Consider the following 16,832-nt stretch of genomic DNA (forward strand, 5'->3'; position numbering starts at 1 on the left):
TTAACCTGAACTGGCCTGGATCATAATATCATTTACTTTCTGATAAGCTAGGATAACATTTATGTGCCACCTTGCTCAGCTTTTTTTGGTTTTGATAGGGTCTCACTAACTGTTTAAAATGGACTGCCATCCTCCAAATTTCCATTTCCCAACTAGGTAGTATTATAGGTGTGGACCTTGGTACCTGACTACATCCATCCCTTTTAACAACCTAATTACTCTTAAAAGCCCCACCTCCCCAAATCATAAAAAATGGCATTCAAATTTCAACATGACATTGACAAACTCTACTCACAATATGACAGATGGATTTCAGGTGAAAGAAAATTTAAAAAGACATACTTTATTTGATTGATTACATACCAGCATATAGCATGTGAGTATTGAGTTCTATGTTTCTTATTATCACAGTGTAAGTACCTAGTTTGGAGTTGGCCTTGAGCTCTTAAGATCAGAGACAAATGTTTTTTTTCTCATTATTTTGTAGACTAAAGGTGGAAATCACTGTCAATATTAATGTCATGGTCTTCATAGAGAATAAATATACGAAAATAACCATGGCATGAACACTGATACAAATGCTATAAAAATAATACTTAGTGATTTTTATGTTAGATAAAACAATATTTCTTTGTATAAAAAGCATGAATTTCAATTGTGAGAAAATTTCCAAGAGAAATACTCCTTTGAAAAAGAATCTTCTTTTTCAGGATCATAATTGAGCATTTCAAACTGTTTTAAAAATTTAGAGGATGTCTATAGATGTGCATTTTTAATGAACTTTCATTTGAGTACATTTTAGTTTCCCATCAATTCCTTAATAAAGGAACATTTTTGAAAAGAAAGAATACATTTGCAATATCATTCCCCTCTGGGAAAAAGTATATTTTTTTAGAGTAACACTGCTACATTTTTTCTTCGATTTCTAATGTATGACTTAATTATTATTCACATTTATATTCATATTTGCTTGATAAAAAAGATGCTGTGTCTTTTCATAGGTAGCTCCTTATATCCTGAATTACTAAAACAAAGTACCTAAGGAACCAAAGAAGACTATTTTCAAGTATCATATTAGAACAATTTGCATTTCTCTCTTAGTAATCATCGCATCAAATCCTGTAGAAAACAGTTGTGTCATAATCAGTAGAAACCTTGGGCTCTCCTAGCAGAGAGTTACAATAGAACAAAACCTACATACATAAGGCCATATAGAATGATGCTAAATGAAAGGACCTCCAGGACATAGAAACAAAAGCCATATAATGAGTGATTGTTTTCCTTAATGTACTATGTTATCTCTCATCTCTTTTGCTGTCCCTTGGTTACCTCATATTGTTACAATATTTCACCTTGTCATCTGATATATTGGTTATAAGCATATTTGGTTATTTGAAATCATATAGGGAAGGGGAAAACAAGATGAGGGGCAGGGGTGAGGGGAGGGAAATGGGGTCTGAAACATGAGAAAAGGTATCAATGTATGTGAAGTAATGCACTCTCTATCTGGTGATATAATGCAATCCTTCCATTAATTACAATAAAAATATATGGAAAAAAAAGAAAGAAAAAAAGAACAATTGTATCCCAGGTAGGATCATATCTTAGTCTTTTTGGGCAGTATGACAAAAATAGCCTAAAGTAGGTGGTTAACAAAGGACGGTTTTATTTCTCGTAGTTCTGTCGGCAGGGAAGTGCACAGTCAGGGCACCAACAGATCTGGTGTCTAGGGGAGATTTCATCATGCATCATGGGGATACTGTCTCCTGTCTCTGTGTCCTGAAATGATAGCAGGGACTAGGTAAATCTGGAGCCTCTCATAAAGGCCCTCAACTCAGTCATGAGGACTTAACCATAAGATCTGATGATCACCAAAAGGCCTCACCTCCTCTTAACCATCACCATGGTGAGTGGATTAAGGTTGCAAATTAAGAATTTTGAAGGGGCAGGGAAGCACAAATGATATAGCAATTTTGAGAGGGTAATTTGGTACCTTTTATGTCAGAATGGTAATGTCATTTAATGCTTTCTATGGAATGATTTCTATCTGGAGACTTTTGACCTTCAGGAGCAGAGTACTGATCCAGGTTTCTCTTAAGAGAAGGCATATTTAGAAGAGGTTGACATCTGGACAGAAGCATTCTGGCTAGATCATCTTGCTGACTGTTCTGTAGAATAGCTGAAGAACTGCCAGAGATAAGTGGATCAAAGTCATTTCTTTTTCAGAAAGGATTAACACTTTTTTCAGAACAAGAAAAGCTTCCACTTCTCAGAATAGTGATCACATAAATGCAATGTGAATACTGTCTAGTCTTCTATTTGATTGAACAATAAACAACAACAAAAAATGTTTCTGAGGAAGTTTTGAAGAGCAGGGCTTTGGGATTAAATAAGGAATAGTTTGGTATACACAATTCATGGTTCTTTGATTAGATTCTCCCAGGCAAATTGCTATGGATGATCAGATGTTACAACTGTGATTGTTGTTCTTTTATAGAAAATAATGTGTGCCCTATTTCATCTAAATACCATGATTTTAATCCCCCAAACCAGCCTTAAAGTAGATATGCTTTAAAGTAAATACAAATGCCTGCTTTTTATTGAAGGAAACTGAGCCAGATAAAAGTAATAAACTTGTTCACAGTCATCCTACAAAGAAACATTACAGAGAGCATAAATTTAAGGCCTGACAGTAAGCCATGCTCTAGACTACTCTACATTTACATAGATACCCTGAAAAGAACAGAATCTGCAAAGGGATAATATTTCTTAAAATATATATATAACCAAATTATCAGTGCAATGAGGTGTATACAGCATCTCTAAAGATTGTTCACATGTGCGCACACATGTGAGTGCGTGCACACACACACACACACACACACACACACACACACACACCTGCACATAAAATGCAGGATGCTTTGCTCCACCAAACAAGGGAAAGAATGAAAAATAGTCATTTTAAAAAGACATAAGTGAGCGGTTTTAAACAGAGGAGAGTAGAAATCTCTAGAGGGATAGAAAAAGGAGATCCTGGGGCCAGGAGTTTGGCCTAGTGGTACAGTACTTGCCTAGCATGCTTTAATATCTAGGTTTGATTCCTTGGTACCATATACACGGAAAAAGCCGGAAGCTGTGACTCAAGTTGTAGAGCTCTAGCCTTTGAGAAAGCCCAACAATAATGCTCAGGTCCTAAGTTCAAGCCCTAGGACTGGGGAATAAAAAAGAAAAAGGGGATCCCTTGATTATTGCTGTGTGTAAGCAGAAAGCAGAGAAAAGATGGGAACAAAAATGAAATTACATGCCAAACAAATCCCAGGTCCCTATACTCATATACTCTTTCCTCTAAATTCAGATATGGTACACACTCATAATAAAATGAGATGAGTTTGCTGGGATGGAAAGGTACACTAAAGACCTATATAAGTGGGTAAATTGGCTTATGATGACAAATTAGCTGTTTGCAAATTGTGGATATAGTGGAGGCTAGAAAGACGGATAAAGGGGCACAGGGGTGTTGTCTTCTTAAATAAGAATTGTTTTTTTGTCCCTTGGCTATATTTTACAATAAATAAATGTGTAACAGAATAATATTTAAAATCACTGCCTGGAAGTATTTTAGATAGTGTGATATAACTGAATTTCAGATTTAGAAAATGACATTGGTTCTAGTGTGTAGAATAGATAAGAGAGAAGTAAAACTAGAAGAAAGGAAACTAGAATGCTGTGGTAGTACAAGAAATCTACTATAACTTCTTGAATTTCTAATAGAGGCAATAGGGGCAAACACAAAGAAACAGAGATAACATATCCATATTAAAAATTGGTGCCCCGGGCATGATGGCTCATGCCTATAGTCCTAGCTACTCAGGAGTCTGAGATTTAAGGATCAGGGTTAAAAGCCAGCCGGGCACTAACAAGTCCATGAGAGTCTTATCTATAATTACCCACCAGAAAACCACATTCTTCCCAACAACTCTTTTGTAACCTTTGTCTCTATCAACTTATTTTAAAGAAAAATCAGTAACAGTGTTAAGTAGTTTTGTGATTGCCACCGGCTAAGGCTGTTCAGAAGAGATAAAGAAACCTATAAACAAGACCAGGAAAAAAATGAGTAGTAAATCCACACATTACCGAGTAATTGGAGATTTTATTAAAAATCCATTTGTGTGGAATGAATCCTTTTTTTAACTAAAAGGACATTCTTTGTTTTTCCTAACCTTAAGCATTGAATGATAAATTCCCAGCAGATAAAGCTATGTTAAAAGTTTATTCTGTTTATAACTCTTTGTTTGGGCTATTTTGTACAGACTGCAAGCATTATCTAAAAATTCAAACTTTCATATTATTTAAATATCTGTCTATGTATGAAATTCTCCCATTCAAAGTAGCTATCTAGCATAGCTGAAATTTATTATTTCTCCTCATCCACTCAAAACAAACTCATAAATATTGCATAGGCATGCAATGAAACCTTCTAAGATGTCAGGAGCTATTTTAGAAATTGAAATTGTGTAACAATTCATTTATTCAGTAGCATTCACTTTAATATAAAAGACTGTGTGGTCAACAGTCTATATATAATTATATTCATCTGGGTCCTTTTTCTTATTTTTAACTTTTTAATTTCAATGTATAGAGGGGTTACAGGTATATTCGCCAGATAGAAGGTGCATTAATTCTCACACATTGATATCCCTTCTTATGTTTGTGTCCTCACTTTCCTCCTCCCAAACCTTCCCCTCATTTTTCCCCTCCCATTTCAAATAAACAAGTAAAGATCTATATAATATACCAGATAACAAAGTGGGATACTGTAACAATATGAGATTAACCAAAGGGAAACACAAGAGAAGAGAGAAAAACATAATACATAAAAAATAACACTTATAATTAAGCTCTTGTTTCCATGTCCTGGAGGTTCATTAATTTGGCTTCATCCTGTATGGCCTTATGTATCTAGGGTTTGAGCTATTGTAATCCTCTGATAGGAGAATTCTAATGTGTACTAATTATTACAGATGAGGGAAACCATTGTCTGGATCCTTTTTCTATACATACTATACAAAAATCAAATCATGTCCTGCTATATGCCAAGTGCTAAGTCTCCAGGATTGGCACAAATAATTAAGCAACTCTTTTTTCATCATTTTTTTTGTGTTTGAAGTCCTTCTGAATTGTTCACTATTCTGTATTCTATACCTAAAATAGTTTTGTGCACATAGAGTGCTCTTAGTAAACTTGTGTTGAACCAATTCTTGGTGTACTGGATAAAATGGGATGCAGATGGCACAGTACAATGCCCTACACAAGGAAATTGCAGTTCTTTAGACCATTCTCAGCATCAATGTTTCCTGCACGGTCTCAAGCAAGTCTGGTTTTTAGAGTCCTTGGCTTGAGATGGGGATAAAATTGTCTGTTCTGTCTCTTAGCAGGCATTAAATGGAGCATAGCAGCAGAGGTCCGTAGGCATCCAAATAATATTGGAAGTATATATTCAAAATATGCCAAGGTCATAGAATTAACACCACAGCCAAGAGGTAATCCAAAGGACACTTATACCGTATTTCCAAGGACCTTCTCAGTCCATCTTCAAGAGTGATTTATTCAGATCTGTCTCTCCCGTCCCCAGGAAGGACAAGGACCTGCTCTTTGCTCTCTGAAAGAACAAAAGAGAAACGAAACAAATGTCTGGGGTGGAAATGCAGATCTCTTACTTGATCTCAGCTGTCCATGTGCCATGGTGTTTACACTCAGCTTTCAGTTATTTGTATTAATGAAGGGCAGCCAAGCCATGAATATTCTTTTACGCTAATATTTGGCTTTGGAATTAAACTGCATGTGCACTGTGTGATAGAAAGACTGACTATAGACCTAAAATCATGCAGTCAGGCTGTAAAGGTTTAGTTCTGCAGCCCTGGCTATGGGTACACTTGAGACAATTCCTGACTGTTCCCATGCACTGAATACACTTGTTTCAGGTTCAGTCCTCTGACAGTTATAAAGCTGGCATCATAAACCCAGCATATCCCCCTTCATCAAAATTTAACTTGGTAATGAGGACTCAAATAATTATTTTATTTACGTTTTACTTTATCAGTCAGAAATTAGTTGTATTTTTCACTGGGGAACTGAGGCAGTAGATAATCAAAGCTCCAGTGTTTCACTGCTTAGCATGTCATATGCAAATGAGGCTTTCCCATGCATATATTCTGATGGTTCACTTTAGGGTAAATGAATATATTACCCAAGAAGCTAATGAGTCATATATTGAGTCTTTAAAGTAAGTACAGTATTCAAGGTTTTCCTTCCCTCAGTGATTTATCACTGGTGAAACATGGGTTTTTACAATAGTGTTGAAATAATTTGTTTTCTAGCCCATGCATTTCTTGCTTTGGTTAATAATTTTATCCTCCCTGTACAGCAATTGGCTGGTAAACTACTCCCTGTAACTTCAGGAAGTGAAGTATTACCTATGCCCATTCCTCTCCCTAAGCTTCCAGGCTACACTGTAATTCTAACTGTCCTACTTTGCGGTGGACATATTTTTAAGTGTCAAAATGTTCTGCGTATTTACACTGGAGTATACATCTGAAATGCAGGGTTGTTCAAGGCTGTTAAAATGGATGAGGATAAAAGGGGTTGGCAAAGAGTGTGAGAGGTTCTGACCCAGTAGACAGGCAGTGGTCCCAGACTTCCTTCTTCTATAGGAAAATTCATCATTTTCCCTCATTTAAGTGTACACTTCCATCAGAGATCATTAGTAACTCCATCAAATAGCAGCATTGAGACTGGCTTGACTATGCCAAGGTCACAGCGTTAAATTAGCCAGTCAGCCAAGAAGTAACCCAAAAGACATCCATTCTGCTTCATCTCCATATCCCTACCAAACTGATTTCCTCTGCTTCTCCCTTCCACATAAACAGCTCAGACCTTCTCTTTAAGGACTCACTTTGATACTGCCTCCTGATTCATGGAAAGGAGAAGCTAGTGAGCTTGATGTGAGAGCTCAGCTCTGGCTCTTGTCAGATCCATGTTAAGATTATTATATGAGCATCATGAAGTTTTATAAATATAAGTACAATAATACACAGGCAATACTTTGGGGTCTTGCATGTATTATATTCTTTTTAGAGGATGTCATTTAGTAGATTGTCATTGAGGGGCAGAAGATCTCTGTCTGTGTGTCATTGTAATGTGAGGGTTTATAAAGTTGAGGCACGCTTGTGTGCTCCTTTTTGCTGGATGGGAGCGAGCAACTGCTCCTCTGTCTTGCATGGTACAAGATATATCAACGTGCTTGTCCCAAAGGTAAAAACTGATTTGGCCATGCAATGGTTACATCTTCTCTTACTGACTGAAGAACTTCAGGAAAGCTTACTGGGTTAGCAAAATGCTGTCATGGTCTGGAGGCAGCAGGATTTCCTGGGTTCAGCTATGTGACATGAGGCTCCAATGCTAATTTACTGAACAACCTTGGGTAAACCACTTTCTACCTCTTCCTTCCATTAAAAGAAATAATTGATCCTATGGTCACACTTCACAAAGATATAGTGCAGACTATTTGAGGCAGCTTTAGCGGAGGACTCCACAGAGTACATAATTAATTCTACAATCTATAATTAAGTCTGAGGACAGTGAAGAGGCATTAAAAACCAAACCTTGAACTTTTTTTTCCATTCTAAGAAGAATGAAGAACCCAGCTGTGCATTCACCTAGTGGAGATGGTGACCTGGAAATTGCCAGTGAATAGCATCACAGAAGATATCAATAGATTCTCATGGTTATGATGTGGCTATGACATTAAAGTTGCCAATGAAATTATTAAAATGGATCAAGCAGTATACTATAGACAGAAGTGCAAAACTGTTCTTAATCCACAAAGGAACTAAATTTTGTCAAAGGTGGATAGAGATGAAGTTTTTTAGGGTCTCAATTCTGGATGTGGGTATTTCACGACATAGTAGTGACAGTATGTTGCAATACTCTAAGAATCCTCTTTTCAAGAGTTTCTCCACGTCCTTCATGGCCATATCACACAGCCACCTTGAGAACACTTTCTCACCTGATTCTGCATTATACAATAGACAAGTTTAACTTGCACACAATACATTTGTAGATACTCACATAGGCAAGTTGGCTAAGATAACGCTGCAAACTGGTGGTCATTGTAGAAGCACACATTATTCACTCAGTTGAAAGCAGACTTCAAGCACACATACCATTCTTCCAGATCAGTTGAGTTTAGTGTCTGGATCAGCAAGCTCTCTCCGTCATGGCCTGCACAAGTCTTCCTGCGGTTTTCTGTCTCTAGGTCTTTCACAGATTTGGCTAACTTGAGGCTATTTTGACTACATAAAGATGGTGATGCTACCCAATCAGTTGCCACCATTAATCCCCTGCTTTTCTATCAGCCTCTTGACATCTACATTTATGAACATTGAGTTCATCAGAAGGAAAGGTATGTTCTTTTTGTTTGCTCTGACAGATCAGAGAAATTTTCTTCATCAGCCTTGTTTTTCCCCCTGGGTTGGAGCCCAGAGGGTGAGGAAGTTGTAGCATTCTTCTAGTTGGTTTCAGTTTAGGTGGTCTCTATGGGATAAGTTATGTCAATACACATGTTAAATTGAAGTAGTGTCTCAATGGAGCAGACCTGTTCCTCTTTCCTGAGGTGGTTGCTAATTGTGGGGAAGGCTCCTGGAGGGAAAGGGTTCTTGTCTCCAGTAGGATTATGAGATCCTGCTACCTGCAGATGACAGCTCTGTGGTTCTTGCTGTCCCCTGGCTGAGATCTTATAGGTCCCACCTTCACTAAGAAGTCCTGCCTGTGTTTCTGCGCAACTGCTGGAAACTGTTCTAAATCCCATCATCAGCCAGGTTAAAGTTTCTGGAAAGCTCTGCATCTCCTGTTTCTGGGGGAAGACTTTTTTTAACTCTCATTAGTATATTCTACGCAAGTTCATGTGGGTTTTTGATGGGCTTTGTTCTTTTTACAGTCTTCCTTTAATTTTTTGTGTGTTCTAAACTATTGTGATTCAAAATAGGTCTTGAGACCAACACTGGAAGTACCTAGAAACATATTAGAAATATAGAATTCCTACTTCTCTATCAAAACTTTACATGAGATCCTCAGAAAGTTCACATGTACACGTTGGTTTAAGAAGCAATTGAGTAAAACATCTAAATCTTAATGGCCCATGTAAAGGTTATTTTTCTCGTATTTTCCTGGAATTCCATAAGAAATTTTTGGTCAGATTTCCAGTTTATAGCTTACTACTTATTCAGGACATAGCAAATGGTGACTCTTGACTAAAAGATGTACTACAAAGATGTTTCATGTCCTCTCACTGCACACTGCCCTTCCACTTGGGGCAGTGATCTATTTTTTGTAGTTGGGTTCCCCCAGACTTCACAAGACCAGTATTTCAGTCTGAAATCATCCGTGCTCAGCCCCATTTCTTCCTTCTTTTACCTTTGAAGACATTAATCTCTAATAAACACTCCTAACTTCATTTGAGCATCTGCTTCCGAAGGAACCAAAATGATACACTTTGTAAATTCCTTTCTTGCTTCCATTTTTGGGAAATGTGTGCCCTTAAAATGACTTTATACACCGTGCATAATCGTGTTGGCATGTATAGTCATGACTAAACAATACCAGAAAAAGAAATTCAAAGGGCACTCATTGAAAAGTTATTTCAAAGACAGAGTGGCTTTCTAATATATACACCTTTTTCTTCCTTCCATTTGGTTCATTAGAATGACTGTGGTATTGTAGCCATCCATCCAGGGCAAAGGCTGGCCAAAGGCTGTATTGTGATGGATGAAACTGCCAGAAACCCACTGAGTATTTAGATATTGTATTAGATCATTATATTTACAAATAGTTGCACTACAAGAAGGCATGGTTACTTGTTCTTCTGTGTGTTCTTCTGCATGTGAAGGGAAGAATCTATAAAAGAGTCATTTGTCAGCCGGGCATGGTGGTACACACCTGTAATCCTAACACTCAGGAGGCTGACATCTGAGGGTCATGGTTCAAAGCCAGCCTGAGCACTAAAGATCATGAGACACTTATCTACAATTAACCAGAAAATGGAAAGTGGGGCTATGGCTCAAAGAGTAGGGTGGTAGCCCTGAGCTGACGAGCTAAGGGACAGAGTCCAGGACTAGAGTTCAAGCCCCATGACTGACAAAAAAGAAAAAGGAGTCATTTGTCTTAAAATTTGATTATCTTTTTCTAGCTGGGTAACAGTGGCTTATACCTATAATCCTAGCTATTCAGGAGACTGTGATCAGAGGATCAAGGTTTGAAGCCAGTTCAGGTAGAAAAGTCCTTGAGACTACATTTTCAATTAACTAGCCAAATACTGGATTAGAAACTGACTCAAATGGTAGAATACCAGTAAAAATCAAGGCAAACACAAGTGTGACTTCAAACCTTGGTAGAAGCACACAAGAAAGAAAGAAAGAAAGAAAGAAAGAAAGAAAGAAAGAAAGAAAGAAAGAAAGAAAGAAAGAAAGAAAGAGATGGGGGGACAAAGGAGCAAAGGAGGAAAGAAGGGAAGAAAGGGAGCAGAGGAATGATTTTTTCTTTTATTTATAACATACATTTCTCTTCTTGCCATACTTCCAATGCTTTTATCTACAAAAGTTTTAGCATAATATAAAATTCATATTTCTCAGTTGGACTTAGATATTAGCAAAGGTAACAAAAGAATCAAGTCTATACTATAAACTGAGACCACAGCAAGAACCACCAAAAAAAGCCCACCATTGCTGAGGAAAGGCAGAGAATTAACACTTACAGAATCGCTGTAATTAATTTTTCTTTCAAGAACTAAAACGTGTGTGTGTGTGTGTGTGTGTGTGTGTGTGTGTGTGTGTGTGTGTGTGTGTGTGGTTTTACTGGCTTGATTGATGCCTTCAAAAACAGAAGCAGTAAGGCTGAGAGCATCAGGTTTCTTCTTCTATCTGTAATATATAAAACTTCACACCTTCACATCATAGGCCATTGCCTTTGTGACATAGAAGATAGTTGGTACATTTTCCTTGATATGTATGCTACTAAACCCAACACTTTAGCCTTTCTGATAACAGTCGGAAAACAATTGCCTTGCTATTCTCTTCTTTGATATTCTCTATGTACTATAAAAGGCAGGAAATCTATTCAGGATCAGTAGATTTTTGTGTCTGTCATGGAATTGAGAGCTGCTTTGGCTGGTAAGAGATAAACACTTTTTAATGTCTACCATCCTATTTTCTTCTGGAAATGGTCCTATTCACCATTGTATATGATCCTCTTTAGAGGGCAGCATCAGGTACCATTGCCTACCAGTAGCAAACAAAGACCAAGTAATTCCTTCCCTGGACAGGCATATGGTCACAAGAAATTCTCTTCTGAGACTCTCAAAACTTGCAAGTAGAGCCACAGTAGTAGTAGTGTCTTTGGATGGGTTCCAAAACAGGTTAAAACATGCCATTATATCTTCTTTCATTTCTTCACATTTCTAAGCCTGGCCTCTAGTATTCTATCATTTGTGTAAAGCTCACTCACATGACCTAATGCGCTGCATACACGCATTTATTCCCTTAATGTAAATCCATATTCTTGTAGTTAGAGTGGCTTTATTTGACTGATTATCAAGAACTGTGATTATATTGATGTTTGTGGTTATATTTATGCATTGACGTATGGCTTAAAATGTTACAGATTACACATACAAAAAAGATGAGCAAAGCCCAAGGAAATTTTTATCCAGGTTCTCAAATTTAGGCACTTTCCAAGAACTTGTTTGAAGAATGTATCTAATGGCTTCCTGTAAATTCATGTGGTTTTCTTATAGACTCTCACACATTTGAGTTATATTAGTTTGCTTCATTCTCACACATTAGAAATGTTTAAGTCACTGTAGGCTAGAAACCGCTGGGATGAAAATGGACTATCTCTCATCCTATTTCTCTTGATGAACCGGGACTTTTGAGAGCCTGCCTGACAACTGTTTTATCTTGAAAAGAAATAAAAATCCAGTTCAGCACAACACTCTATCATCTCCTTTAGGTACTCTGTACAATGATTTCAGATTTAACAGCTTAAAGCTGAAAACTCAGTACCAAGGTTTTTATAGACTTAAGAAGACAGATGAATAAGCATTATAAACATCTCTCCCTCATGGTATCAGAGAGATGCTCAATGAGCAGCTGAATATTTCCAGAAAATGAAACTTGAAATATTGATATGAAATTCTAATACCAGGAAAGTTTGAAGCTTATAATTTTATTAGTTCTTTTCAGGATTTGTATTTTAAAAAATGAGAAAAATACAATGATATACTAACATATTTTAAGGAGTATATAATCTTAGGAATTTTTTGTTTTGTAAGTAAAACAAAGCTTGAACTGACCAATATTGATCATGAATTGGTCCAGTTTAGGCACAATTGATATTTTGGATGATGATGATAATGATGTGGTCTCTTTAATTTTTAAAAAATCTTTCCCTGCTTGCATAATGATTTCTTCAAGATAGCTTCCCTCATAGCAGCAAAAGAATGGCTGTTTCAGTAAGGCTTGTCTATCTCTGTCTCTGGGTCTCTGTCTGTCTCTTTGTGTCTGTCTCTCTGTGTCTGTCTGTCTGTCTGTCTGTCTCTCTCTCTCTCTCTGTCTCTCTCTCTCTCTCTCTCTCTCTCTCTCTCTCTCTCTCTCACACACACACACACACACACACACACACACACACACACACACGTCCATCTCCAGTTCCAAGAAGATAGCGACACAGAGGCTCCCTCAGACTCACCTGGAATGGATCACAAGCATACTACAAAATTGCTCACTATTACCAGGTCATGAAATATCCCTGTTTGGTCTATCTAGGTCATAATGTCCCTAGGTCATATGTCCCACTGCTCTTTCTCCACCTAAACACATAAATCTCCAAAAAGTTATGAGGAAGAAGAAAGGGGAGGAAGTGAGACAGAAGATCACATGTTAACTGGCAACTGTCCAGTCATGGGCTACTCTGTATTTATTGTAGAACAGGAACAATGAAAATACCTAGCGGTAAGATGTCTTTTAAAGAAGCACAAACATCATAGAGCAGACTGTTTAACAAGGCGTAGCTCTGAATGCCTCAGAATATGATCCTTGGAAGTACCCTAGAAGTTCTGGGGTAAGAAACACTAATCTATACAAAGATAGCTATAGTATCTCAAAACACCACTTTATACAATGCATTTGAATCAACCCTTGCTTCAAACTGACCATAGGCTTTCCTGAAAGCAAGCTAAAGGTAAAGTCAAATTATTTCTGGAAGTAAGTTTTGTTTAACAATTCAAGTATTTACTAACATCAGATCATGATTGAGATTCCCCACCTCTTACACAGGGTCTAAGTTGTGACACTTTGGTCAAACTAAGGGCAGAGACAGTCACCAGCTCTGTTTGCTCCAGTGTCTCCCACTTTCTGTGACTTCCTGAAGAACTTTGTTTTTCTTGCTGACCCGTATTTTCTACTTAAAATGTATTCATATATTTTGAGTCACTGTGTCCATTTAAAATTTAAGGTCAATTTCATTGGCCAAATCTAAAATTTGCTCTCTTATTTCATGAAAATGATACTGTTCAGTAGACTTGCATAGATTTTTATTAATTTGATGGAAGTAAATAGAAATAATATCTGTTGAGTACCTAGAATTCCCTGGTCATCATATGCTATATGTTATTTTATTCATTGTAATACCTTTGTGGGTAGAAGTATCAAGTCAGTCTTTCCTGAATGAAATCACTATGTTCACCAACACTACAGAGAATTCTGAAAGATGTTCTATACATAGAAAACCAAAATAAATGCAATAAAGGGAAAGAAATGGCACCTAAACAGCATACCACCTAAGGACCACAAGAACTGTCAAGACACAGGCCCAAATAAAAGCTTTTAAAAATGGTAGGACCTAATAAATATCTCTCAATCCTAACTCTCAATATCAATGGACTCAACTCTCCAATTAAACGGCATAGGCTGTCTAGTTGGATCAAAAAGCAAGAGCCATCGTTCTGCTGTCTTCAAGAGACACATCTTACCCAAAAAGACAAGCATCTTTTGAAAGTGAGAGGTTGGAATAAACTCTATCAAGCTAATGGCCCCCATAAACAGGCTGGAGTTGCCACCCTCATATCAGATAAAATAGACTTCAAACCAAAATTAGTAAGAAAAGACAAAGAAGGTTACTACATACTACTAAAGGGATCTTTCCTCCAGGAAGACATAACGATCCTAAATATTTACACACCCAATCCCGGAGCTCCAAACTTCATCAAGCAAACTTTACTTACACTGAAACCATACACAGATCGAAATACAGTGATTGTCAGTGACTTTAACACACAACTTTCACCTATGGACAGATCAACAAGGCAAAAACTCAACAGAGAAACCTTAGAACTGAACAACTATATAGACCAATTAGATCTAACAGACATCTGCAGAATATTCCACCCAGCAACGACACAATATATGTTTTTCTCAGCAGCACATGGAACATTTTCCAAAATAGATCACATGTTAGGCCATAAAACAAACCTGGACAGATTCAGAAACACAGAAATTATTCCATGCACACTCTCAGACCACAAAGGCATCAAATTGGAACTGAACACACATCTCCACCAACGAAAACCCTGTAACTTATGGAGACTGAACAACACATTGTTGAATCACCAATGGGTCATCGAAGAGATCAGAACAGAAATCCAACAGTTTATGAAATTTAACAGAAAGGAGCACACAAAATACCAACTCCTTTGGGACACAGCAAAGGCAGTACTCAGAGGAAAATTTATAGCACTGACTGCCTACAACAACAAGTTGGAAAAATTGCAAACCAACAAGTTAATGTCTCACCTTAAGCTCCTGGAAAAAGAGCAACAAACCAACCCTAATCCCAGTAGAAGAAAGCAAATAATTAAAATCAAAGCAGAATTAAATGATTTGGAATCCAAAAAAACTATAGAAAGAATCAACAAAACAAGGAGTTGGTTCTTTGAAAGAATTAACAAAATTGACAAGCCCTTAGCAAATCTTACCAAAAAAAGAAGAGAGCATATCGAAATAAACAAAATCACAGATGAAAATGGTAATATCACGACAGAAATTACCAAGATCCAGAATATCATGAGGGAATACTTCTCAAACCTTTACGCCAACAAATTTGGGAATCTAGATGAAATGGATGAATTCCTAGCCAATATTAACATACCCACACTGAACCAAGAAGAACTAAGCCAACTCAACAGGCCTATTTCAAGCTCTGAAATAGAAATGGCAATTAGAGAACTTCCACCTAAGAAAAGCCCAGGGCCAGATGGATTCACAGCTGAATTCTATAAGGTCTTCAAAGCAGAGCTCACACCAATACTCCTCAAGCTCTTCAACGAAATTGAAAATGAAGGTTCCTTACCAAACTCATTTTATGAAGCCAGTATAACCCTCATCCCCAAACCAGACAGAGATTCATCAAAGAAAGAGAACTATAGACCTATATCTTTGATGAACATCGATGCAAAACTTCTCAACAAAATACTGGCCAACCATCTACAACAACTCATCAAAAAAATTATACACTATGATCAAACTGGATTCATCACAGGGAGGCAAAGGTGGTTCAACATGTGCAAATCAATTAATATAATTCAACACATCAACAGGAGCAAGGACAAAAATCACATGATTGTCTCAATAGACGCAGAAAAGGCATTTGACAAGATCCAACACCCCTTTATGTTAAAAGCTCTGGAGAAACTAGGAATCCATGGAACATTCCTCAATGTAATAAAGGCTGTGTATGAGAAACCTACTGCTAGTATTACACTTAATGGTGAAAATCTAAAGCCATTCCCTCTAAAATCAGGAATGAGACAAGGATGCCCACTCTCTCCACTACTCTTTAACATAGTACTAGAATTCCTAGCCAGTGCAATAAGGCAAGAAGCAAGTATAAAGGGGATCCAAGTAGGGAAAGAGGAAATAAAACTATCCTTCTTTGCAGATGACATGATTCTGTATTTAAAGAATCCTATAGACTCTACTCCCAAGCTCCTTGAGCTGATTCAAAGCTTTGGAAGAGTAGCAGGCTATAAAATCAACCCTCAAAAATCAACTGCCTTCCTTTATGCCAACAGTGAGAAGAACGAGGCAATAATCAGGAAAGAAACTCCTTTCACAATAGCCTCAAAGAAAATAAAGTACCTAGGAATTAGGACCTTTTTGATGAAAACTTTAAAACCCTAAAAAAGGAAATTAAAGCCGAACTCAGGAAATGGAAAAACCTCCCATGCTCCTGGATTGGAAGAATCAACATTGTGAAAATGACAATCTTGCCAAGAGGTATCTACAAATTCAACGCAATACCCATCAACATCCCAATGTCATTCTTTAAAGAAATAGAAGAGGCAATCCAAAATTTCATATGGAATAATAAAAGACCCCGTATAGCAAAAACACTTCTTAGCAGAAAGAACAGCGCTGGAGGAATTTCAATTCCAAACTTTAGACTCTATTACAGAGCTATAATTCTCAAAACAGCTTGGTACTGGCACAGGAACAGGCCTGAAGACCAATGGAATAGAACTGAGGACCCAGATATTAAACCACAGACCTATGGCCACCTAATCTTTGACAAGGGAGCCAAAAAAATAGAATGGAAGAAAGACAGCCTCTTCAACAAGTTGTGCTTGCAGAACTGGTTAAGCACCTGCAGAAAACTAAAGCTGGATCCTTCTTTGTCACCTTGCACTAGAATTAACTCCAAATGGATCAAAGACCTGGAGGTAA

General features: G+C 37.3%; 1 protein-coding gene across 1 annotated transcript in view; it reads left to right on the top strand.

Moving 5' to 3' along the window:
* Nkain3 (sodium/potassium transporting ATPase interacting 3) overlaps window positions 1-16,832 on the top strand; it is a 518,782-nt gene that overhangs the window by 316,300 nt on the left and 185,650 nt on the right. The window lies entirely within an intron of this gene.

Source organism: Megascapheus bottae, chromosome 9 (genome assembly GCF_031878675.1).
Source record: "Megascapheus bottae isolate mThoBot1 chromosome 9, mThoBot2.hap1, whole genome shotgun sequence".
NCBI classification, from domain to species: Eukaryota; Metazoa; Chordata; class Mammalia; order Rodentia; family Geomyidae; genus Megascapheus; species Megascapheus bottae.